The sequence below is a fragment of the Carassius carassius genome, chromosome 20 (genome assembly GCF_963082965.1).
Source record: "Carassius carassius chromosome 20, fCarCar2.1, whole genome shotgun sequence".
Lineage (NCBI taxonomy): Eukaryota > Metazoa > Chordata > Actinopteri > Cypriniformes > Cyprinidae > Carassius > Carassius carassius.
The window spans coordinates 13,342,322-13,370,197 of record NC_081774.1 but is presented as its reverse complement, the minus strand read 5'-3'; the positions used below and the strand labels follow the sequence as shown (position 1 = coordinate 13,370,197).

General features: G+C 37.2%; 1 long non-coding RNA gene across 2 annotated transcripts in view; it reads left to right on the top strand.

Annotated features, from left to right (window-relative positions):
• The window catches only part of LOC132096392 (uncharacterized), a 56,595-nt gene extending 39,365 nt beyond the window's left edge, over positions 1–17,230 (top strand). Inside the window, exons 2-3 of one of the 2 annotated variants that reach the window (XR_009422578.1) lie at positions 15,132–15,357; positions 16,672–17,230. This is a non-coding gene — a long non-coding RNA (uncharacterized LOC132096392). Of the gene's footprint in view, positions 1–15,131; positions 15,358–16,666 lie in introns of both variants that reach the window. The other variant, XR_009422577.1, reaches the window with a different exon arrangement.
• Positions 17,231–27,876: the final 10,646 nt, after the last annotated feature.

Genomic DNA, 27,876 nt, shown 5'->3' with positions numbered 1-27,876 from the left:
ATTCATATTATATACAGTAAAAAATATTTGTTGTAAATTAATTGAATTTTATTATATTTCAAAAGTGATCAAACTGTAAATGTTTTAATTAATCTTAATAGAAACTATTTGAATAAAATCAGTCAAAAATCTGTATTAAAGGGATCGTCTGATTTGATTTCAATTTTTCTTTTCTCTTTGGAGTGTTACAAGCTGATTGTGAATAGATAAGATCCCTGAAGTTGCAAAGACTAAAGTCTCAAAACCAAACAGATATTCTTTATCAAAGTTAAGATTCAAACACACCCCTACATCTCTACGTCACTGGAAATATTTGTGTAATGCCGCCCAAATGTTCACGCAAAGAAAAGTGTGGTTTCAGTAACTGCAGTTAGTGTTGAAGCAGCCATGTCAGGGAGATGCTGTGTGTTTCTAGGCAAAAGCATTTTATTTGGCTTTCCGAAAGAAGATGCATTAAGGAATCTTTTAGATTTTTTTATAACAGAACATTTTATTGTCAACCGTTTCGTGAACCTAGGAGAGGAGGTCATACTGACTTTGCTAAGACAATCTGGTGCTTCTGAATAAGCTACTGTATGTTTTGTTATTCGTTTAAGTATTTGCTATTGACTGTTCAAATGAGGAGTTTTGAGAGAGAGAGAGAGAGAGAGGGAGAGAGAGAGAGAGATGGTCACACAGTGGAGTCAGCTGAATGAACCCTCTGTGGCTTGTGTATTGCAAACACATACGAGCTTCATCACTGTGTCTGTCTCACGACTCTTTACATTAAAGCATGTCAACATATTCTGTTACACCAAATACACAAAATAATGATCTTTTAAAAAAGCATCTTATGACCCTTTTAAATCATAAAACAGGATCAAATAAAAAAATTATTTAAATAAATGAAAAAAAAAGATTTCATGGCCCTAAATTAAAAGGTATCTTAGGCCCAATCCCAATTCTACCCCTTAGCCCTTCCCCTTTCCCCTACCCCTCCATTTCGCGCGTTCATGTGAAGGGGTAGGGGTGTCTCGATTCTCTTTTGGTTGGAGGGGTAGGGGTAAGGGGAAGGGCCAGATAGCCCTTTAAACGAAGATTTTTCGGGACCACTCTTCAAACGAAGGGGTATGAATTATCTCGGAAACATGGCTGCTACAGCGAACAAAAAGACACATAAATGTAACCTTTTTTGGCATAAATAAAGATTTTAACATCAAGTAATCATTTGTTTTATGTTACATTCAATTGTGAGTTCATATTAATGGTCTTGTTACGCAAAGAAATGTTTGCAAAAAATCGCTAATATTTGCTAACGTCATTTTACAGACTGCATGATAGTGCCACAGCATATGTCTGATCAGGGCAATAACTGCCGTAGACATTGATCCTCCCTATAATTAGAAATCGCTAAACCATTTTCTCAAATATTGCCTATTAGAGAGAGAGAGAGATAAATGGAGGTAATGGAGTGTATTCGCGTCTGTGCGTTTATCTTTTTAGAGTGATTTTACTTAAAAACAGCGATTGTATCCTCTCGTCGCTGGAAAATATAATGTAGCGATTCAGTATTTAAACTGTATTTAATAAAAGTCGTGTGGCAGCGTTGACAAGTTTATTTTCTCCTGAATGTGTGAGTTGCGTGATTTCTGGTGTGTGTGTCAGTAAGCAGCGCATTAATACAGAACGATAATTAAAGGCTCTAATGCACATCAGTATATGTGTGTATTGGAAGAGCTAGACGACGAATGATGGCGTGTGACGTCATGGTAATGGTGTCCCAATCCTTAGGGGAATATTTTCTCCCCTACCCCTTGACACTCTGTTTCAAGGGATAAGGGGAAGGGGTAGGCGGAGGGGTTGGGCCTTAATCTGTAGAGTTTAATTGTGAACAGAGTGTTATGTTTAATTTTTTTCTCAAGGTCTAACAAACATATGGAAAGTTTTTCCTTCCCCATTAATGGTAAACAAATAATATGTTAAAAATTGATATCGAACAGAAAAAAAAGAAAATTTTTGGCCATATCGCCCAGCCCGACTCTGATGGCAAAGCTGAATTTTCAGCAGCCATTCAGTGTCACATGATCCTTCAGAAATTATTCTGTGTTGATTTGGTGCTCAAAAAACATCATCAATGTTGAAACCTGTTGTGCTGCTTAATATTGTAGTTGAAACTGTAGTAATCATTACAAAAGAGAGCATTTATTTAAAAAAATTATAATAAATAAAACTTTTGATCAATTTAATGCATCCTTGGGAAAAAAAACATACCGGCTGCACTGGAAAAATGTTAAGTAATTGATTGAATATAGCTTCATTTACTTTTACCATGTCGGTATAAAAATTGAATGTTACCTACGATAGTTGTCCTGATCATCTGATAACTTCCCTGTATTTAGGCTGTTGATTCTTCTGGGTCATTTGAATAATGTGGTTTGATCGGCTCATTGCCAATGCTGATAACAAAGTGTTTCGTAAACACTGCTTAAATGCTGTGAATGTTATGAGATCACAGAATTGTCATGGCTTGCCTTTTCAAATCAACCATACAACAATTTTTATTGAAAGATCAACAGCACATGTTTCGCAAGTCTTGACAGGGAAAGCAGTTTAAATTACCATATCTTGCGATCCATTGACATGATAAATGATGCATAAGGAGGATTCACAGTTCTTAGCATCGCAGTCTAATTACCTTCAAAACAAGCTCACAGATGGAGCAATTACAATATTTTAGACCCACAGGGAGGCATTTACATTGGCATTTACATTGGTAATCAAAAGGACAGCAATTCTGGTAAACACATGCGCTGTGTATCATTATTTAAATAATCAGATCTGATCCCACTCTTCAATCCCCAATTGCCCCCCTGAGCCAGATGAAACAGCTGACCTATTTGTCAGTTACCTTTACTAGAAAACAATGCGTAGCCTTAGCATTGAATCCGGGAAGACAGGATTGCCATGGCTTTGTGAGGATGAGTGTGACATTCTCCGATTTCATGCTGTTATTCAACAGCTGGTGGGTCGATGCCAGCTTCACATGCGTCACGTGTAGCTGCAGTCACCTGACCTGAGTGTCGGCATTGTTGGCAGCGATAGCCTGAAGACTGACTGACATTTAACTGAAGAATAACTGCCAAGCCAAATCATCTGTGTCTGCACTATTGGAACAATAAGTCCTCTGTATAATCTGTTTGCCTATAATAAACTGTTAGTCACATGAGCGCTTTCATGTTTAGCAGGGTGTTTTTTGCTTCAGGCTCTTGAAAGCAGCTTGTGGAAGCCCAAAGTTATTTCTCCTGATTGACAACCTATTATGGCAAGTAAAGTACAACTATGTAATACCAACTAGTTATAAAAGGGTTAATTGTTTTCTCCTGTCTGTGTTTGTTGCCTGCTGGCCTGAACATCATGTTGGTTTAACCCCTGTTAAAGGATGAAAGAGATGTTTGACTTTCCGCAGCACTGCAGCAAATTCCTCGAGATCAGTACAGACTGACATTAGGCTCCTGCAAATATTTCAGCTCTCATCTGGTTTGTTAATGCATCTACTTTAGCAGCCAGAATGTATTTTGTACAAACAGACTTTCTGTGATCAGAATAGTTATTGTATCACTTGCCTGAAAATAAATATTTTGAGTAAGTTTATCAGTATTATCTAGATGTTAGTCATTGAGTGGTTTGTATGTTCTCTTAAAGGGAATTTCACCTAGCTAATTTATCAGATTATCGAAAAAAACCTCGAAAAACGGAGTTGGTAAATGCTGTCTTTGATCTTGTGAATATGCCGCCACATGACCTAGTTTTTGGATGCTTGTTCCCGTCTGTTTGAGCAGACGGGTCAATGACACTGCCGTTAAAACATTTGTGTCAGTACATTTTAAAATATATTTAAGTAGAAAAGTTATGTTAATTATTAATAATATTTTAAAATCAATTTACAAATCTACCTATTCAACTACTTCCCAACATTTGAACAGTAGCGTAGTAGTTCTGTAAATTAAACCTTGCTCAATTAATTTAGGCATCACAGCATTCTAATGTTTTTTTTATTAGATAGGACAATTTAGAGCAGACCGGTAAGTATTGGATGGAGAGAGGGGGGCGGAGGGCACATTCATAATTTCAGGTTAATCGCATTTGATTATGAACGAGATATCGCGTAGCTTGTCAACGAACTACGTCTCTGTGTAATAAATGCTGCTCTATCTGAATGTACGTGATGGAGATTTACTACAAATCACAGAACAGGCTTTACTGACGAGATGCGCATGACATTCGCATGTGATTTATTGTGCAGCCCTAGTTACCAATATATTTGGCATCCCTATTTAGAAAAAGTGTTTTTTACTGTGGTACTAAACCTTTCAACCTCTTAGTATTTTGTTTTTGTAAGCTCAAAACGTCTTTGCCACTTATTTGGTTTCTTCCTAGAATTTAGGTGCATTTGTTTGAGAGACCAAAAGGAACATTTTGTGTAGAGAGTGACTCGTTCGATTATCTTATCAGTGCATTGATAATGGGCTGAACATGCCCTGTACTGATGGATTGCAGCGTCCTCAAAGAATGCCGGCTGAAATCAGACATGACATGGATGGGAACCCTGGGAGATTTGTAAACACGCTGATAGCAGCAAAAAGGACAATTGTCAATATGTGGCTCCAAACAGCCGTGTTGAGTTTACGCTGGCCCGCTCACTCACACACAATCTATCATAATGTGCCAAACTTTCACCATGGTGGCATTATGGATGCGATGGGAACCAAGCAGGCCCTTTGTGGAACAAATAAGTGAGTCTCTAAAAATACTCCTCCTGCTGTCCTAGTAACTCTTAGTGATAAACCCAGCCACTTCTGTGACAATGTCTGAGTCTAACAACCTAGATACACTAGCAACTTTTTTTGGATCCCATATAAAATCATGTGGATTTACCAGTATGGTAACATCTTTCTCGGGAGAGTTTGTGCTAACACTATTGGATTCCTAGATGAGTAGTCATCCAAAATGCTGTTGTCAGGAGAGAATTACTGGGTTCGAAGGTCAACAACAAAGGATGTACACAATACAATAAAATTTAAAACAATTCACTTAGGTTTTATTGTACCATGTTCTGTTAGTGAATCATTCCGATCAGATATTAGATACCACATGTGTGTTGACAATCATCATGCATTTGCTGTGTTTTTGCTTGCTTTATTAACCTAGAATCATAAATAATGGTTCTTCCATGCATGCAGTGATGATTACATTTGTTTTAATCTAAAAAAACCTGCGGACAACCTTCTGTCATTCGGTAAGATCAGCCTATGTGTTGGCTGATGGTTTTTTGTGTTTGTGAGAGAAACGATTTGATCAAACACGGCTTAACGTTGATAGTAAAATCTGGTTCCCCTGGTGTAGTTTCTAAACCCATGACGCCGTTTAGCTACAGTTCTTTTATTAAGAAACCTGAGTGCTTAATAAGTGAGATCAAGAATCCATTTTACTAACACCAATAAAACTTTATGGTTGTACTGTTTTGCTTTCTCTTATTATGGCTCCATTTTTACAGAGAGTGAAGTAAAGCTGTTTTTGTAAACAATGATAGTGTCTTTTGATTATTGAGCAAGTGTGGTTTGTGCTACACACATGAATTGATAATACAGTTCATTGTTGAGAGAGATGTGTTGGTTCTTTTCCAAGGGAACAAAATCTAAATTTTTATCTGGATTAAGATAAAATGGGGAAAAAGATCATGCCCCAGTTAAAGGCTCTAGCATATCGGTTATTTTATTATATATTTTATATATTTTTTGTTTTATTTTGATTTATTTTTTTATTTTATATTTAGATTTTTAGCTTATAATACTGGCCACAATTTTAATATCATAATGGTGAATTATGTATATTCATTCATTCATTCTTTATTTCTTTCTTTTTAAATTTTATATTTCATTTTATATTTTATGTACTGTATCCCTACCAACAAGTAAGCCCTACATAATGGTGAATTTTACATGGGCAAGCACCAGTGTTTTTCTTAATAATATGTGTAATTACTTTACATGCATTGTTTATCTTCAGCAGTGGGGAATCCACTCTGATCTCTTCTTTTTATTAGAGGCATTTCTCGTCTGCTCCCACATGAAAAAGCCCAGTGAGCAGCAGAGCGCTGAATAACGCCTCTCTCATACTGACTCATCTGCTCCTCTCTAGAGCTTTCTTCACACTCTGAGGTGAGTCTACAGTGGGCGTCTACAACATGCAAGTGATCTTTGCTGCTCTGCGGACACCCATGCTGCCCCATATTCAATTCCCGCTCTAAGTGAGAGCTGCTTTGGTGCTGGCATGAGCCAGACCCCTTTGGCAGGAACCAGGCTAGTTGGCTGTCCCAGGCGTAGTTTGGCTCAGTGCGTTTGGTTTCCAGAAGGTTGCTAGTATTGTGGTCTGGCTCTGATTCCTTGTTCTCACAGAAATTAGTGTTTATTTTTGCCGGCCCTCTAGTCTGCTACCTGTGTGTTTTGCACATGTTTATTTGCGAGTTCATCTGAGTGCATTGCACATACACTCATATAGTATAAGGGAAGTCATGGTCTAATGTTTAGAGAGTTTGACTCCTAACCCTAAGGTTGTGGGTTCGAGTCTCGGGCCGGCAATAACCCCCAACTGCTCCCTGGGTGCCACAGCATAAATGGCTGCCCACTGCTCCTGGTGTGTGTGCACTTTTGATGGGTTAAATGTAGAACACTAATTCGGAGTGTGGGTCACCATACTTGGCTGTGTGTCACATCACTAATACGCCAAAACTCTGTAAAGCCTCTTCTGCTCTTGCTGTGAAACTACTTTCAGAGAATTAATATTTCATTTGAGGATTTCATTGCACCGATCACGCAAGTCTGAAATTGTTGGCTTATTATATACATTAATGGGTGACTTGTTCTTGTACCTTTCTGTTTTTTTTGTTTTAGACTGCGCAGATTTACGCAAAACACTTCTCAGACTATACTGTTCACACACACGTAAACAGTGGTTTTAATCATAGTTTTATATGGTGAATGGAAATTTTTTGATAATTTTTGAAATTTGAGAGAATTTGTTTTCTAATCTTCTTTTCATCAACTGTTTTTTGTTTTGTTTTATTTCAATATTACCCACAAATGTCATTTCTTTACAGTGGTTTTGTTTTATCTTTCATGGAGAGAAATGAAAGCTATAGCATACATGTTCATATTTACGGGAACTGCTTATCTTTCTACACTACAATAAAAGAATAAACAGTAGTGGCTTTCCTTTGTTTATCATATACCTGTTTAATGAATAAGGTTGTCATCTATGAAATCCTGATTATTATCTCCGTTATCAGGGTTAATTTAACCTTAATTTGACCTTTATATGCAGTAGGGATGGGATGGTATGAAAATTTAATATCACGATTATAGTGACTAAAATTATCACGATTATCAATATTATCACGGTTTTGTTGAAACGAGATGAAAGTGTTCAAAAATAGTTGATGCTCACACTGAAAACATTTCAGCAAGTTTTATATTTAATAATCAACAAACAACTAATAAAACAAGCAACTCTATGCACTTAATTTAAAGAAAGATTAAATTCTGTGGCATTTCCTTCCTTACAATGAAAAGTGTAGAAGCATAGAAAAGTCACTGACTTTCGCCATTCCTTCTCGAAAAAAAACAAAAAAACATTGTGCGCTGCGCTTGCGTCAGACTGTTGCTGGCTGGACATGATTTAATAGCGAGTTATTAAAACCGCGATAATCAAACACGGTTTTAATGATAATTCATTTTTAAACGATATTACTAACCTTCAGGACATTTTATCACGGTTATCGATAAAACCGGTTATCGTCCCATCCCTAATATGCAGGGCATTAAATTTAACCATAACCATGTTTTTTAATTGAAAGTAGACTTCGATACTGTAAACCTGATCACAAAGCTTATGGAAAGTGTCCTCTAAAAGTTAAATACCAACTAAGAAGATTCTGCATAAAATATTGTGTAGCTTTTAAATGATTGTTTTCTTTTTTTAAATCACACTAATAAAGCTTGATTCTTGAGTGAAATATGGCAGGTTGCTTGGCACTAAAAGCTGGTGACAGGGAGGGTATTGGTATTAAACTTATGACTGAGAAGAAAATGAAGTGAAACTCTTGTGGGGCTTTAAATGGCAGGTTAAGAACTATGCTAGTAGCTGACAGGTTGTATTTCCTGTGTGAGATCACTGTGCAACATCCTCTGCCTTTGTAAGATCAAGTGAGTTCATTTATTCTTTCCATCTTGATAACAAGTAGTAGAAAAATAAGGGGATAACTTTTCATCTTTTATTAATAATTTTTTTAATATTTACCTTTTATTTTGTCTTAAGCTCATAGACCTATAGAACCCTGTGCAAACAACTGAGTGAAATCTGCTTATGACTAAAATTTCCTTTTTTTTGTTTTGTTTCTTTGTAGGATGAGAGAAAAATATAGCGGATGTGAGTAGTCCCTTTACCTTTCATAATGGAGCTTGTTCTTTTTCAGTCTGAGGTAAGTCACCATACACAGTGGTGCTGTGATGAACCTACACTATTTCTGTCAGCTTGGGGAAAACATTGATATCTCATCATAGAAAGTGATTCTCTCTTGGGCATTCAATTACAAGAAACCTCAAGTCCCTCAGCAGAGAGTAAAGAAACGAAGAGCGAAAGTAGTAGGTAGAACAGATGAACGGGGGCCTAGTTCTTCAAAAATACCCAGCGCTTCCTGTGCTGTCCTTCACACATCTAAAACCTCAGCACATGAGCAATTCTGAGAATTGTCACCACACTCTTTTTATAAGGAATTAACCCCTCTGACACTTTAAGAAAGACTAAAAGGGGGTCCTTATTGAGCTCAAACACAGTGCTATTTATAAAGCTGAATGCGTCATTCGTAAAATTTCATAATTGACTAGTTAGTAGGTTGTCTGAACATCTAGTCATCTACTTGGTTTAAAAAAAAAAAAAAGCTATATTATTAGATTTGGGGTATATCCACCAAACTCCAATCAGACACATTTCTTAAGGTGTGTTCACACAGGATGCATGTTGTAGAAAAACAGAATGTTACAAAGCACCGGTCATGCTTTTTTTTTTTTTTTTTTAAGTTACTTTTTAACTGTGTGTTTTATAATGACGTGTTGATTTAAAATGAACCCACATAGCGTGAGATGCATAAAAACCATCTAAGATCCAGTGCAAGAGATAGTCATACAATCATAGAAACGTATTTAAAAATATATAGTTATTGAATTGGAATTAAGTTTTTAGTTTATATAATTATCATCAGCATATGCACTTTTTATTTAGTAAGGGTTACTTGTAGACCTCAGTAATTGACTAATTGACCCATCCCTAGTGTGTTTGTGTTTGTGTGTAGTGTCTAACAGTCAGAACAGAGATGGCCTGTGCTTGTGTGTAAGATAAAAACAGGAAGTCCTTCCCACCCAGATATGAACCGTAATGAGCAGCAGAGATAGGTGAGACAGAAGAGTTTTGTACAGATCGGTGTTGGCGTTATCTCTCCCAACAGAAAGCACTTGTCTTTCTGATAAAGCTGACAGGTCTGTTGTAATATCAATCCGACTGAGCTGCTGGGTAACAGCCATGGCTCTTTCCTGAGAAGCCAATCTCAGTGCTCCTCCTGCACAGACAAACCCAAATACCAGCAAACACTCGCTTTATCACTCAGCTCATGCAGGAATCTGTTGGGAAATAACGGCTGATGTTAAGAAATAACTGAAAGTCCCTGTTTTTGTCAAGTCTTAGAGTGCTGTTGTTTTTGAGAGTTGGGAAATTTGCATATAGATGGTGTCTTTTACGAATAGGACTGATCCTTATGCTTTATCGTTCTGAAATATTAAAGGGATGTGACTGTCAGTATTGTAAAGGCATCAATCATTTTGAGAGTCCTTGAGCATTGCTTTGTGTAACTTGTGAGATTATTTTGGCATCGGGATGTTGAGTGTTTTCCACTTCTATACCCATAAAATAATCGCTGGTAAACTGTTATTTGACCTGTCAGGGTCATCGTCAGTCGTTTCTGAAGGCCAAATTTAGCTAAGTGGACTTGTCCTCTGTGCAAGCCAAGGACAAAAGACAAGGTCACATTCCTTCTCAAGATTCAACACCAGCGTACAGTATTATAAATCAGGATTAGAATGTACTGGACACTGAATGGAAACTTTCAGAGTCAACCCAGATCTCAGAAACTGTGTGTATCTTACTAATGTTTTTTTTCTTTTATCAAGACTAACAGTAACGGGAGAAATGCTCATCTATTGTTGATCCACAGCACTTTCTGACAAATGAAAGATTTGTTGTAATCTATTTTACTCTGCTGCTTTTTATCCAACTTTATCCAATATATTTTCCAGCTTTTTGCAAGCTGTCTTTTTACATAAGGATTAAAGACCTATTCACATTAAGAACGATAATTCACACCAAGAATAACTATAACTGTAAAGCCATAATATTTACTCTAATCCTATGCAGATAGGCATGGAGATTAGTCTACCCAACAACTATAAAGATACCATATACTGAACCATATAAATATTAACAGTCAGTCAGAATCCAATCAACTTTAAACAGTATTTAAAGCCACAGATAGTATAAGTTTAGTGCATGATTATATGCTAAAATAATGTTAGCTAAACAAAAATGATGCTGCAGTTTGCATCACAATTCTTTTGAAGCATGGCAGCTTCTAACGAAAAATTTGTTTAAAGGGGTCATCTGATGCGATTTCAAGTTTTCCTTTCTCTTTGGAGTGTTACAAGCTGATTGTGAATAGTTAAGATCCCTGACAGACAGACAGACAGCTAGCTGTCTTAACCCTCCGTGGCTTGTGTACTGCAAACAAGTGTCTGTCTCACGACTCTTACCCTTTCAGGCTTGAACTGATGGTAAAACTAAGGATATTATTAACTGTCTTTGCATTTATTTTGAAAGATGAAGCTTGCAATTATGAAAAGGGGCATTACATTTCCGACAAGTGCTTGCAGTGTTCGGCCAATCACAATGTATTGGGTCAGTTGGCCAATCAGAGCAGACTGTGCTTGTCAGAAGGAGGGACTTTGTAGAAAACTACATGTTGAAGAGAGGCAGGGCGTAGAGGACCTACAATAATGTACAGTATTTGAAAAATTATGTGATTTTTGAACATTAAAGCATGTCAACATATTCTGTTACACCAAATACACAAAATAAAGATCTTTTGTGCATCATATGACCCCGTTAACCCACAAACTAGTTAGAGTTAGACTTAATAACTTAATAATTAATTAATAACATAAACACTATTTAAGTTAATTGCTCAGAAAAATGAAGTTCTTCCAACTAATGGATTTGTGTGCCTTGAACAAAAGTTATATGATCTTTTTGAGCTGAAATGCCCAGTTATCCAAGCACAGGCTAGATGTAACTGATTTAGCAGGTGTATTTAATAAACAAGATGTTACTTGTCACTGGCATTACCGCAGTCATTGCTAATACAGTTAATAGTGTTTACTTGCATGTGGTTTACTCTTCAGCACAATGGTATAACCACAAAATGTCAACACAACAGGGGCTCTTTTAAATGTCAAAAATAACAGCATTAAACACTAACAGGTCTTTCCCTTCACTAAACAAAAGACAGAAAATAACACTTAATTTTAACATTTACGGTACTCTCCTTATCCAGTCTTGTGCAATTGTTTTTCCTTTGGATATTTCTAAAGTTAACAAGACAATTTTAATTGAGTCACTACAAATACATTTTTAAAGAAATTCAGTTGACACAGAAATTAGATTTTTAAAGTAAGCACAATATTAGGTTAATGTAAAGATCAACATTTTACTGTAAACTGAACTGAATTTTTTTCCACGTTTAATTTATTAAATTAGATTTTTTTTTGTCTTGCAACCATGCATTTAGTTGTTGTGCATTAAAGTGAAAAATTCTGCTTAAATATTTTTTTGTTTCCAACACAAGACTGACATATGGCTGCGGAACACCTAATATATTAATATATACATAGAGTATGTACAAAGAATATATGGCACAAGTAGTACGCGTAAGGTGCGTTTTTCCTTTTCATAATTTAGATCCATAAATCACCGTCCTCTTGTATGGAATAAAAGCAGCTCTGATATGGCCAAACAAACTTCAATTTTTCACAGAATAAAGAAACTACAGAGTTTAGCATGACATGAGGGTTGCATGACTGCAGTCTTTTAATTTTTGAGGAAACTTTCCCATTAATTAGGAAAATGTGTCCATGTTCACAACAACTGTGACTGTTATGTGCCGTGTTTGAGGTTTTCTCACATGGAGCCTACCTGTTTCTCTTTCTCCACAGTTGACACATGCTTGCTTAAGAAGACTAAACATAGAGTCCTCCTTTAGTGGAAACCACCGCCTCTCTCAGTGTCCATTCGAAACAACTGAGACAGGAAGTCAATATTATGATAGGAGGATGTGTTTGGGTGCCAGGGTTTGGTTGTGGTCAGAACTCTGTTGTTGTTTGCTTGCTGTGGGATATTACTCTCACGGCGGACATGGCTCTCTGAATGTTGCGGTTTCTTAGGGCCATATGATTTCTGCAGTGTGGAAAATGTAGACGAAATCGAAGAATCCAGTCATTAAAATGGAATTTAATGTAGAATGCTACAGAATTCCACATGAACATCATCTCCAGAGCTGCAAGATTAATTTGTATTAAATCATAAATTAAGAAAAAAAAAATTGATTATTGAAAACAAATTTCATAGCACCCTACTATTGAACAAATTTAAATAATTACTTATACATTTTTTTTATTTTTTTTTATTAAATGTAAATTAGATTTATTTACATTTAATTAAATCATTAAAATAGAATACAGAACAATTAATACAGAAAACATGAAATTTGGGGGAAAATAAAATGGGCCTTGGATTCTGCAGCACAGGAGAAACAGCGTCTCTGTTTGTGGGTTATGTAATCAGTGATAAACCAAATTCCCCATTTAGATGGAATCCTGAGAAGGCCTAGTACTTTCCTTGACAGTTGCAATGACCTTGCTTGTCTGAAAGAATGTGGAAAGAGGACGTAAGCCACAAAATATTTATCATAATGAAGTGCATGTGAGCTCATACAGACTTTGTAAAAAGTTAAAGGCAGAAAAAAAAGAGTAAAAGAAAGAGAAGCACATGGTGGGAGAGAAAAGGAGTAGAAAGCGAGAATGTTTTGGTTCGCACTTCCCTCACTAACTCGTTCCTGTCAGGGTTTTCCCCTCATTGTGGATTGTTGTTATGGGGGTAACTGAAAGTCCAGTGATGGAAGCGGTAACAACGGCGTGTGTGGTGGTGAATTTTGTGGATTTAAATGATGTAAGACGATCTATTTCAGACCATGAACATTTTAAGGGATTTTCATGCAGCCTGATATATTTTCCAGCTCAAAATCTTAGTTGATTTGGCTGAGGTTGAAGACCTTAATTCAATAATAAAGATAAATACTGTGGTGTCTGAGATGTAGTGATCCATAACTACATATGCTACGTTTTTTACTGCTGAATCCATGTGAATCCCGCTCTTTGACGTAATTTGCCTGAAAGCACGAGCCCAAAGCACACTGAAGCTGAGAATTTGAAGCCTTCTCTAGGGAGAGCTCTTGCTTACAGTGAAACTTGAGCAACAGCGTCTGTGCTACAGCTGTGTGGTAATGTACTACAAAATATTTTGCGGACCTGGAGCATTTCAGGTCAGCACTGTGATTAGCACACAAATGTGGAGTAATGTCTCAAGGCCAAAATGAATATAAACAGAAGATCAGGATCATTTACTGCAAGAGCAAATCTCGACTGTCTTTTTTAATACAGACTCTGCTAACCAGACGCTGTGGTCGATTGGACTTTCTGTACATTCTGTCAAATGACACAGTGGAGTTCTAGGAAAAATCTTTCTAGGAAAAAACATAAATATGGAGTGCACTCTTCACTGTTGGAGAATGTTTATTCGCTGCTCTTTAGTTGTTTCTCTTTCCACTTCTCTTTCTGCTACTTCTCGCTGTCTCCTTTAAATGCGATCGTACAGACAGTATTGCAGATGAGGACAGTATTTGTGGAATTGAAATTTGGAAGGTCTTCAGACTGGCCAAGATTTTCTTCTTTTGTCAAGCATTTAAAGGGATAGATCACCAAATTTTTGAATAAAGTTGATTTCTTTCAACACACACAGTATTATTGTAGCTCCATAAAACTTAGGTTAAACCACTGATGTCGCATGGACTATTTTAACAAAATCCTTACTACCTTTCAGGGCCTTAAACATGGTAGTTTCTTTTGCTGTCTTTGCGGAGTCAGAAAGGTCTCAGATGTTATCAAAAATATCTTAGTTTGAGTTCCAAAGATGTACAAAGGTCTTATGGGTTTGGAACAAAATGAGGGTGAGTAATTAATGACGGTATTTTCATTTTTGGGTGAACTATCCCTTTAAACTTTTCTTCAAGTTCAGATGCGTTGTTGCATTTGTCCTGATGTACAGAGCTGTTCACAAAGGTCAGATTAATCTCGTTAAATGGTCTTATTTATAGTATTCATGATTGAGACTAATGTTGAGTGGTTTTCTCAGGTTCTCTTGTTTGTACATCTGTTAGTTGTGGTTAACCCATTTGTGATTCTGTTAAATAAGCAGAGAGCATCTCAATGAAGCATATTGTAATACTTGTGGTCAATCCCACCTTTGGCCGTAGGCCAGTGTGCTCCATCTTCTTAATCGAGTTTTACATGTGCTAAACAAATGAATAAAATCAGCTTCACACAACCATGAATGTTTCTCACTGTCTCTTTTACCATATTGCCAGGCATTTCCTCTTTATCATGTACTACAGATTTATGTGACATTACAGTTATAGATTAGAAACTCATTTACACTAGCCTTAATTACCTTAATTTGGATTATAATTATGCAGATACTTTAACACTGTCTGATGTTTAGTTCTGCTGTCTGACAGTAATCGCATAAACTGCAGCTGGTCATCCATCATTGCTAAATTACATGATTCAATATTAGGGAATACAGACCATGTTTTAAGTCAATCTTGTTTGCAGGTCACACTGTACTTTCTGTTCTCTCACACTCGTTTACTTGTTTTCTAGAATCCAGTCCTAGTATCAGTCACCCTGCCAGTGAGGAATACGGTAAAGAGGCCATCCTGTGAGATAAGAGACCTACACCGGACAGCATGACCTTCAGAGGACTGGACTGAACTTGGACTGTGTTTAGGCAGCATGAAGTAGAGAACAACCTCATGCTGAAGCCATGAGTCACTGCCATCAACCTCATTTAAACCATAGCGCTGATGTCACTGGATATGTTAAATAGGTGAGATCCACCTCCATGTGCCACATACTGCTCACAAAAGACTGCATCCATGTGAATTGGAGGTAAATTGGTCTAATGGTGGTAAAAGCTTAAGTCTTCAGAAAGGGATCAACCAAGTATTTTTGTATATATATGTACACGTATATATTTATCATTATTGTCAACATTCATAACAGGTCTCCGTGATCTGTTTTTCTTTGTTTGAAGGGTTTGTTTAAGCACAGTATGCAGCATGTAACCCCAGAGTGAACCCAGTGTGTTATAATAATAAAATGCGTATTAATTTGTGAATGCATTTAAAATCTATGGATAATGTAAAGGTTTTAATGCCCTTATGTTTTAATGATTAGGTGACTGTAGATATATAGTGAGATGGTTTAAGTAGGACTAGCCGTTACTCCTCTTGGGCTGTGGATCTCTGCTAAAGCCCAGGTTAATGGAATTGCTTTAGATCTGGTTTTGGGGATTGAGAAGCCTCTGTTTAGATTAATATGAACACCAGGGATGATGGGAGAGCGGGACGCTGCCAGTCCTCTCTAATAACATTGAGGGGTGGAGGTCAACACAGGGCACGCCTAATCTGGCTAGACTGTTTCGTCAGTGGATTCTCTCATAATCCTCTTTCTCTGACTGCCACCGAGACCATGTGACCGCCTGTGTAGCAGAAACCTTGAATCTCACACAGCAAGGCAGCTAAAGGGTTTTATGAATTGTAAACAAACTTGCATGCATTATGAATGATGAAATAAATCAAAATCTGCCTAGCAGGGTAGATGTTACCCAAATTTAAAGAACAGTTCTCTAAATATGTCCACCCTCTTGTTTAAATGTCAGGTGCTTCCTCTTTTACATTGAAGAGGTTGTGTATCTGTTATCCGTACCCTCGACTGGAGTATTCAAATTAGACTGAATTAGACAGAAACCTCTGAATTAGACAGAAACCTCTGTCACGGGACATGTTGTACTTTATCGTTTCTGGGGGGTCTTGTCTCGAAGGTCCTGTTTCTTAATGCCAACTTCCTTACAGCTTTTTAGCATTAAATGTAGTATGACAGGTTACACATCCTTCAAGGGGCTCCCGGATTCAACTGCCACATGCAGCCTGTGCCTATTTGTTTTGTTACATGCACATTATGCAAAAAGACAAGTTGTTAGGTCAACATTTCTTAATTCTGTGCAGTTGTATCTTGCTTCTGAACTCATTTGACCCTCACATCCTCTAGTTTTCCAGACAATTTCTTTTTCTTATCACTTTTTTCCTTTCATTCCCCTCCCCCGTTGCTAAAACTCTCTCTGTTCTTTATCTAAGGGCAGCAGGCCAGGCACACGTGTACCTCTCTGAAGAAGGCCAGTTCAGTGGAAACTAGCGAGCAAACACACTGAAAAGGACACACGCTCCGTCAATGTCAGCAAATATTTGGTCACAACTTTGAAGTGACAGTCGTTTGAAACAAGGATGACGTTGTCTCTATTAAAGCAGGTGAATGTGCAAGTTTGCTGTTTAAAATCAATGTGATTGATTCATTGCCATTTATTCTGAGCTTTTTACTAATAATGATGTACAAGTCTTAGCTTTCGTAAGACCAACATGGCAAGGTATTTTTAGAAGCAGGCTGTGATGTAACGTGACAACCTGCTGCTGTCACCTGCAAGACCAGCTGTGCTGATGGCTCAGAGAAATGGACTAATGAGAGTCCTGAAGAGAATGTGATGCATTGAATAGTGTAGTTATATAAAGATGGTTTATTACTTAAAGGGATACTCCACCCCAAAGTGAAAATTTTATCATTAATCACTTACCGCCATGTCATTCCAACCCTGTAAAAGATTTGTTCGTCTTCAGAACACAATTTAAGATATTTTGGATGAAAACCTGGAGGCTTACTAAACTGCCAAGGTCCAGAAAAGTATGTAAAGCATCATCAGAATAGTCCATCTGCCTTCAGTGGTTCAACCATAACGTTATGAAGCGACAAGTATACTTTTTGTATAAGAAGAAAACTAAAATAATGACTTTATTCTACAAGTCGTTTCCTCTGTCTCTCCCCACATCACTGTAGTGCCATTTTGGAAAACACCTGCTGAACGGAAGGATAGATTGCAATCTACCAAACGGCTCCATATAATTGTGAATAACCTTTAAAGATATTTTTTCGTTTGTAATGCATTTTATTCACCAGGCTGACACTTATAGGTGGACGCGTTGGGACAGCAATCCACAAGTCATTCTTTTAGGTTAGGCTATTTCATACATGTTAATATAAAAGCAATTATGCTTGCATTCTTTCACGTTCCTGAGCATCCACTCGCATGTTTAACTTTTAGTCTGCTTGTTACGTAAAAAAAAAAAAAAAAAACTTAGTCACATTACTATATGCAATAGCCTACACGACAGTCCATGATCACTAGATTTTATACAGGTGTTGCAATAACGATTTTGTAAATGGTGATCAGCAAACAAATATTGATAATGTGGAAGTTACTGCTTTTTACCTTGGTGTGACTTCTCACGTTTTGCTGACAATGCAAAGGCAGAGTACATTAACTTCAAAATAGGGGTAAAAATCAAGTTTGAGCTCACAATTTTTTTTTATGTAGATAATTTTCATTACTAAAACATTTAATAGTTAAATTTCCAGTGGCTTATCGATAGTTTATTTGGCTGGATAAGTACATTTTAGTAATTTTTCTCAGTTTCACACTTGAGTGAGTTAAGGTCTTTGTAGTGCCTTTGTAGGGCGGAATATATATATTTATATATATATATATATATATATATATATATATATATATATATATTTATTTATTAATATAATGTTTATTTTATTTAGTAGGCAAGGATACATTCATGTGATCAAAACAAATGATAAGAGTATTTTGTAACATTGCTAATTTCTTTACTGTTTCAAAGAAAATGTAATAAGTATACAGGAATTAATACTTTCTATACATAAAAAAACATCCAGAAAAAAATAAAAAATATATATATTTTCCACAAAAAAACTACTTTTTTTCATCATTGATAATATTCAAACTTGTTACATGAGCAACAAATTTGCATATTTCAATGCTGTATTGTTGCATGTCCCTTTAAATGCTAATGAGCTCTGCTGACCCCATCCCTCTCTTCTGAGGTGACGAGCAGACTAAACTTTAGCCGCATTTTGTTACACAACTTGATAACTAGCACACAAAAGGTGATTTGCAGTGATTCATTAAAAAAAAAACTCCTGTAGAATGAAGCTCAATCATGAATGATTTGCGTGAACATAGACACATTTTAGGCAGGTCGGGGATCAGCACATTCCTTTCAAAACAAAAGTATCATTAATCCTCTGCGTCTTCAGCGGTTCAGATGTCAGGAGTAAATGACAACTGCTATGTTCATTATTACAGCCAACAACAAAACACCTCAATCAGTTAGGAGCCATTCCTGTCTTCCCCTGCACCGGCGTCGACACAATGGCGGACAGCTCACAGCTCACTTAGGGCCTTGTCAGTCAACTAACTGATTGGAATCTCAGAACGGCTTGAGAAAGGGGATTTTAAAACAGGGAATTTTATCATTATAGGGTGGATGTTTACACATACACTTCCAACAAACATTCATGTTCATACGGCATGTAAAACTGAATTTTGTATCCAAAGATGCCTTTAAGCCATACCATTGCAGGAATTATATTTTGAGACTTATTTTATAAACTTTACTGACCTCAAACCTTTGGAAATTATTGTATAAACAGTAATACAACAGAAAAACAATTAATACAAGATGTGAAATGTGATCACCATTGCATTGCAGAAATACGCACAAAACTTGATTTCTCTGCACAAAACCCACACATCATATTACTGTCTGAAGCAAAAAGCACTCTATCCTACTGTAAGGATAGGTTTAGATGTTAATAAAGCCTCACACCTTATTAATATCATGCTGGAAGCTAAATCTGATAGGTAGCACTTTTCACTATTGAATTATGCTACGATCTGTTTTAATGGGAGCTAGCACAAATTGTCAGAACACGGATCTGTAGACGCAGGTTTACAAGCCACTTTTTTCTGCATTTTTCAAGCAGTTTCTTGACTGATTTTCGTACACGATAAAATCTCCTTGTGGTTTCTCGGTTTGGCCATTTTGAGCATCCATAAACAACGCAAAACACATGCATTTTGAGTTACTGCTAGTGATTCCTATGGAGAAAAATCACTTCCTGTCCTCCAGCTGCATTTTGCACATCATCAGTGACATCATGTGCAAACAACCTATTGCAAATTTGTTTGCAATCCATAGTCAAGTTTTTTCTGATGAGGGTTCATCACAGGGTTAGCAGGGTGTCCAACAGTCAGGACTTTATCCTTTTTTTTTCTGGCAGCCTTGATCCCTCTGGATTGCTTGACATTGCATCATTTATCTGTATCTGTTCCCGTGTGTTAAGTGTCGTGAAAGTGCGTCAGAGTAAGGGAGAGCAAGGAGATCCCCTTCTGCCACGTGGAATATGAACAAAGACTCCAGTTTGCCTCAAACTTTCTCTCTTTTGTCTTGAAGCACGAGAGGTCCCGTCACGCTCGACTGCTGGCATTTACACTCCACAGTCCTCTCTCACCGCAAACCTTCCCATGGAGATTGGCTCACTTTGTTTCCTCTAAGATGAATGTCTCTTTGAACCTCTTGTGGCATTTGAGTGAACTGCATTTATATTACAGGTTCCAGCTCGGTGGTGATTCATCGAATGGGAACTGCCCAGGAGTTTGCTGCATCACAGAGCAAATCTGATCAGATTCCTCAGAAACATTTCTTTGACGTGACCAACAAGTGTATATGAATGTCTCTTAAGAAAGATCGGTTTACTGGTTCTCAATTACTTTGTCTATCCATCACCTTAGTCTCTCCACCACTGTCTTTTCATGTAGTGGTTTGTGTAAATAAAATGTGTGACATTGCTTCGCCGTCATCAAAGGTGACCTTGGTTAATTATTGATTGGGTCAGATGATTACAGGCCTGACCTCTGTATGTTCTCGTCTGCCTGTCATCTCAGTTTTCAGGTTTACACTGTTCCTCTAGTTCCTGGAGACCCTCATATGATGAATTGCGGTCTGTTGTTATTGCTGGGGGAGTGTTGGCGCCTTTACAGAGACATGAAATGTAAAATTACAAATGTAACCAATGAATGTCCAGACTATTACTTTGTTTAAATGAAATATGTATGAGGTAATGTATAGTCAGTTGGTCATTATCACTAAATAAACCCTGACCGGGTGATCAGGTTGAGCCCCTGAAGGGGTTTATTTTGTTACAGTGACCGGCTGACGCAAAGATGTCCTGCATATTACCTTGCTGTTGCCAAATAAATACATAAATGGACTTGAAATATTGTTTTGAGTTTTTATTATGTTTTTATGTGAGACCATGTGATTATTAATAATAATAGCTAAAATATTTCAAAATATCGTTTTGAGGTTTTATTATAACGTGAGAAGAAAAAGGCTTCTGATTATTTAAGACATTAAACTATTGCAGATATGGGAAATCATAATAGTTTAGCGGCTATTATTCAAACATATTTGCCTACTGAATATTGTGACTGACCAACCAGAATCAGACAGAGATTCTGAAGAAGATTTTCTGAAGGATCATGTGATGCTTAATATTGGAGGAATGCCTGCAGAAAATTCAACATTTCTAGCAAAAAGGAATAGTTTTGAGGTTATATGTTTGAAAAGATATATGGATTGAAAAGACCTAACACTAGTGCATGGGAAGTCATGATACAGAATTCAAACGTATTTGAGCTCTGAATATTATGATTGTCCAATTAGAATCGAACAGAAAATAGGATTAGTTGATGGGTACAGTATATCAGAACGGACGCCATATCAGACATGCAGACTGATGACCGGATGAATGTCAGTACAATGAATGAAAAAGATGGGAGGAACAGCACCTTGACCTTTCGGAGGCATTCCCTCATCACTATGGCCCTTTGGCCTGAATGCCTTGATAAACCCTCATGGAATTAACCCTTAATGCGAGCCACTGTGCTGACTCGACAGCCATCGCTCGGGTCAATCTGAGTTTGATTATTCTGGCCCTGGCTGACCCAAGCTGAGGTTGAGTCAGGTCAGGAATGAAGCACCTGTCACTTGTTTATAATTTGCAAGAGAATGATGAATGTGGCTGTAATGGCTGAACTGCTACAGAATTAAATCCAGTGATGAACGTGTAATGACCTCATGATTTACATATATATAGTTGTTTGCCTAGTGTTGTGTTACATTTAAGTGTTTACATGGCCTGTAAAGTTCACACAGTGGTCACAACGCAGCACTTCAACCCCTGTTAAAGCACTTGTCACTGAAGTTATAGCAGCAGAGGGATGCTTTGACATCTCTCTCGGTCCACAGACCTGTAGCGGAGTGGAGGCGGTGAGAATGTGCTGACAGTCTGAGGCTCACTCACTCTCTGGGGTGACCAGACGGCTCCTGCTGACGCGGCACCAATCGCTCAGTGATGTCTGACTGCATTCAGAGAAACTGAATGAAAACTCTTCTGATTGAGGCTTGGATAAACAATCTTCAAAGAGCAGTGAAGATAGTTTTCTTTTCTTACTCAAAAGTAGTTTTCTAAAATAAATATATCAATACAATGCACATTATATTTCTACTTTTAAATGAAATTGTATTTAATTTATCTTTTTTATGGTGGAATTCTGGATCATTTCGTGTGTATATGTAGTTCCGCCTCATATATTTTCATATATATTTTATACACACACATATATGTGTGTGTGTAGATACATGCACATATACATCAAATAAAAGATACTCTAAAATAATAGTAAATAAAGCTGAGAAAATACTGAATACCAGCTCATTTTTGTGCTTTGAATAAAAGTGTCTGACAAATGATTAGAGATGTTGTGAGGGGGAGAATTTAGAGGAAGAACTGGATCAAAATATTGTGAATTTGGAAAAGGAAAAAAAAAACTGATTAATCTGATCCCTTGGTTTGGCATAGATCACCATTCAATACTTGTAGATCATAGAGTATAGATTTAAATATAGATTCCATATAAAGTACATGCTAGGTTAATGGCTTTCTGATTGGGATTTTCCTTCAAGCTGTTTCACAGAATCACAAGAAATTCTCAAGCAGCACCAGGATCCTGCATGAGATCAATACCAGCTTCAAAGACCAATGTTTGATCGTAGACCACAGGTTGATTTTTGTATAATCTTCAACACAAGAGTTCAGCACCTAATACCCCCAATACCCTGTAGAAAGATGTGAAGTTCAAGAAGAATAAAAGCTCGCCTTTTTCTCTTTCTTCTGTTGAGTGAATTGCTCCTGAGGCTAGCTGACTGAATACTGATGTGTTAAACAGAGGTCACGCAGTCATTTATATTCAACAGTGACTCTTTGAGGAAGATATAAACTGATCGATACGGGTGTAAACCCTCTGAACCAATGCTGTGTGTTTCAGGAAAAGGAAAATAGGGTCTTGTGGAGGTCCGTAGGACACAAGGAGGTGACTCTTACATCCTCATGAGAACAGCAAGGAGGATTTATTAGACCTGCTTTAAGCACGCAAACTGGTTCAATGTTCTCAAGGTCATTTTTTCTCCTCTAGTCCTCAGATTTGTGTGAAGACCAGCTAAATAAAAATGCAGCGACTAGCGCTGTCACATCAACATAGTTCCCCCTTTACATTTTCCCAGTTTCCCCCAAAACAATAAAAAAAATTATAAAGAAATAAATATTACTGGTCATTAGGTGGTATGAATCCACTGGGACCTAAAACTCCAGTTTCTAAGCCCCTTCCCCCCCGAGAGACAATCATTTATCTAACATGTCTGGGAGGATGTGAAGCACCTGAGCCAGTTAGTCAGGATGTGATGGATCACCGTTCCTTCTGCCTCAGCTGTTTCCTGCTGATCGCATCCCTGATCCCTCCCCCATCTCCGTTTTCTTTTCTCTTACCAGTCTCACCATCTCTTCCTATCTCTCTGTCTCCCCGTTACTCCTACACCCAGCTGGGACCAGCTTTTCCATCAAGCCCAATTGTCTTTCCGAGCTGACAGTTCCCTCCACACACCCCCAGTTGACCTGCTCTTTATTTGTGTTGCCTAAAATAGCTGGGCTGTCAGTGTATCTGTGCCACTGTAGCACGATATGGAGTATTAACTTTATCAAAGTCACTTGTAATGTCTCAGCGCTGCTCAAATCTGCAACAGAGCATTTTTCTGCATGAACACATTTGATGCTCCTCTGATGTGTGTACCATCAATAGTCTCTCTGGACAACTAAAAATACCTTTCCAACACATACGTGAAATAATGAATTTATATTAGTGTTTCTTTCTTCCTTCCTACAAGTCATTATACAGATGTTTTTGTACATAAAAGCATTTGGGATGTGTTTGAGAACTTAATCGGTACAATTTAGATTTTTCTCTAAATGTATTGTTAAGCAAATGTTTTATACATAATCTATGTAATATATAATTTAAGCCGCTTATAGCATTTCTCACAGCGGTGGAGCAAACCCACTATAGTTTTCTTTAGTCAACAATGTAGCAGTTTAAACATCAAATATGTGGTTTATTTATAAAGATAGCAGCTTTTTGAAAAATTGCTTTGACATTTTTAAAGATGGGAGCTATTTTACCGTTAGATCAGTAAACTGAACTTCGCAGTCATTTTCAGTGATGCCTCGTTGAAGTTGGTTTTGTGCTGTTGATGTATAGAAGGCCATTTAGTTTAAATTCAGCACTATTCTAATGGTTCCCTCTGAGAATTTAACACTTGGTGCGAGTCACATTTTAATTAGCACAGTGGATAGAATTGGTGTAGCTTCCTATTAACATCTGGGACTGAACTAAATTAATGTACTTTGCCAATTCGTTGCACATGATTGGGTATTACATTAAGTGTTTCAGGCCACTATGAACAGAAAGGAATCAAGGATATGCAAAACTGGGAAGTAACACAATTCAGTTTTGAATTGTAATTTTTGCACAGGCTGTCAGCAATCTGATAAACATTCTTTCCTGGGGATTTAGAGCTGGAGTGATAAACGCAGCTCAGCTGATAAAAAGCTGCTGTTCCTTGTGCATCTACTAGCCCTCTATTTCCATTTGGATAGAGATTTGGCCCGCTTAGAAAGACGTTAGTTCTCCATTTCTAAAGCTGTCCTCTTCACAGCCACTAAGCAGGTGTGCGTCAGCTGGACTTGTCCTGCTCTGCAGCCAAAATGGGGATAACAAATGGCTTGGGGGCAGTTGGAAAGAGAGAGTGAGAGAAAGCGAATGAAGGAAAGAAGGAAGTAAAATAAGAAAGCGGCACAATTCTTGCCCAAAAAGGCCTCATTAGGAGCAGAGAGGCATGTGAGGGAGTCAGCTGCTGGGGTGATAAAGGCAGCTGGAGGGATCCAGGAAAAAGCAGCACAGAGAGGCCTGTGTGGGACTGGACTTTAGCCAAACCCAGAGGCCCTGACTCACATTATATAACCCTACAGTGGAAAGAAAACACAGCAACAGTACAGCTAGACGATATATGACCAGGAAAAGGGTATGTTTTGAATTATAGACAGCCTATTTAGTGAAAGGGGCAAAAGTGCTTTTTGCCCCAAGAAAGTTGTAAAACAAAGACGAGATTGGCTTTGATTTTTATGGCCTGTGATGTTGCTCTAAATGAGATTTTTCCATTTAGTAAATGCTTTGCTTATTAAAAGTGTTTGAAATAATGTTTGTATTGTAATATAATGAACATGTTTTCATACACACTGGCCATGACAGTGAATTCTCTGACAGTGAAGCTGTAGCCAAGGTCAAATTGTTGCCTGAATACCAGGGAAATGCAACATTCAACATTGCACTGAAAATGGCTTTGTTTCAAAATTACAAAAAATCCAAAATTCAAATTTAAAGAATTCAAATTACTTGTAATTTAGGGATGATAGATAGATAGATAGATAGATAGATAGATAGATAGATAGATAGATAGATAGATAGATAGATAGTTTAGGTTTTACCTTGTAATGTTTGTTTTTATATGGATGTATGGGTGCATAGGCTGATAGACAGGTAGACAGATGTATAGATAGTACGATTTATAATATATAGATATAGATTATAGATAGATAGGTAGATTGCTAGCTCAGACAGTCCATATTCTTGCATCAGTTGCTCAATATCTTTTGATCTCATCCCTTCACAATAGTCCCGTAGCTCTCAACAAACAGTGAACATTTTGAAAAAAAAGGAGGGATTCACATGCATATTTAAGGTGACATTTCTGCTGAGCAAATTCAGCCAGCCGTAGAATGACAATAGCAGGATTAGCATTAGCACCCACCCCCACGTCACATCTCGCTCTGTCAGAATGCTGCGCTCATCAGTTCCAGCACTGATCCACAGACATGTCCAGACTCATCCCATCCAGTACTAGACCCTAGTATGAGAAAAACACCCCTGATTTTGGGTCCCATGAGATGGAATTCCAGATGGAATGTGATATTCAGTCACATGTAAAGGAGGCATTAAAATTCTACACGCTTTAAGTCTTTCATCCTTGTAATGGTTCCCTACAGATACGTGTGGAATGGCCTTAGAGAGCTTTTTGAGACAATGAGGCAGTGGAATTATATTTTGTGTATTAGTTTTACCCTGATATGCTTCCTTTTTTCCGACTAATCTTATTCATTATGTTTTTAGAAGAGATGTGTACCATTTAGTTTTTGCATAGTGTGTTTTAACAGTCCTTTCCTGCTCCGTATGGATTTGTCTCCTGGAAGCTGCAGTCTTTTGCAGAAGCGGTGATTATCTGGGCTGGCTTGTCATCAATCAAACATCAGTGCACAGACACTAGTGACAGATAAAATCTCTCCCTTCCCTGAAGAGCTGAGACAGGCGTTCTCCACCAGAGGCAACACAGCAGAGCTTTTCAGATCAGTATTAGCACATTTCTACTGATTTTTTATTTATTTTACTTCTCACAGGTTATTTTTGGGAAAGATTTTTGCATGCTGCCACAAACACTGGCTTTCAAGATCTAGGTGGTGTCTCTTCAAGTTAGCATGTGTTTCTTTTTTGGCAAGAAGCAGCAGTAAAGATTTTAGGTGTTAATGGTGCATTAAGTACTAACAGATTTCAAAATAAGTGTTTATGATCTGTAAAACTGTGACATGGCAAGTGATGATAGATTCATTTGTTAAAGGTGTAGTTCACCCAAAAATCTGTGTTCATTTGCTTCCCCTGATGTCATTCTGAACCTGTGCAACAAAATAACATCACACAAGTTTGGAACCACAAAAAAAATTGTTTTCCTTAATTATTTTGGGTGATCTATACCTTCAGAACAGTCTGATGGGGAAACAATTTTTACTAAGAAATTGCTAGCAAATTTCATGAACAATGACAAAGAACTTAATTGAATTACATTTTTGAAGTAAAAACACTTGTTTGAATGTAAAAACATACTCCAGTGATTTTTAAAAAGTCATTTTATTCAGTGTATTAAACATGCATTATTATTGTAACCATGTAGCACTGAGCAGCACAAAAATATACTAACCCAAATATAACACTGCACTGTTATTAAAGGATATTATTTTCTTCCCTGTAATATCTCTGTTATTAAAAACTATGTTAGCCTACGGTCATCGTGCAAGATTTGTGATTAGAAGGTCAGGAATGTTGTGTTAATTGAGCGTGAAGACCTTCTGTTTCTGTAAAATAGGCATAGTAGCTTGTGATGCTGTCAGTGGGTTCTTCATGCCTGCAGCTTGTGCTGTTTCTTTATGAGCTCCGTCAATAGCCATAAAGAGGCGTCTGTGAAATGTCTCCGTTGAATTGAACCGACTCGCCACGTGATGCTCCTCTTAGACATGGTGTTCACTGAGGGTGCAATCATTGACATCTTCACATAGCAGTTATTCAACATCTTAAAAACTTATGGGCACTTAAGAGATTTTTGTTGTGTGGGTTTAGTGTTTATTCCCTTTCAACTGGTACTTTGAGTTGACCCTTAATTCAGTTTTTTATACTCTTGGACCCCTAAGGGTAGAAGATTTGACTTTAAAACAAAAAGGGTCTTATCCTCAGTAAAACTTGATGTAGATAAGGATGCTGCTTTCAGTTACTACAAGGAGAAGCCTTGAGGGGCAAAGGACATTTTATAAGCATATTCTCTGAATGTGAGCATTTTATTTGCACCAATAATTGAATAAGATTAATGAAGCAATTTCCATGCATCTGCCAGATGATTTGATCAAATTGTCACATATGTACCTGGAGAATCCTGCTTCAGTGTTGCGAAATTATGAAAACATCTGTGAATTTAAAAATTTTGATTTAAATTGGTTATATATGTAAAAGTCTCTGATGAGTAACAGAAAAGTAAATGAAAAATGTTCAGTGAATATTGATTTTTATTTTTTGAAATTTATGAATTATGTTCTCTTGGAAACCCATGACTTTAGCACAATGCTGTAGTTGGGCTACACTGGAAATGTTTTATTA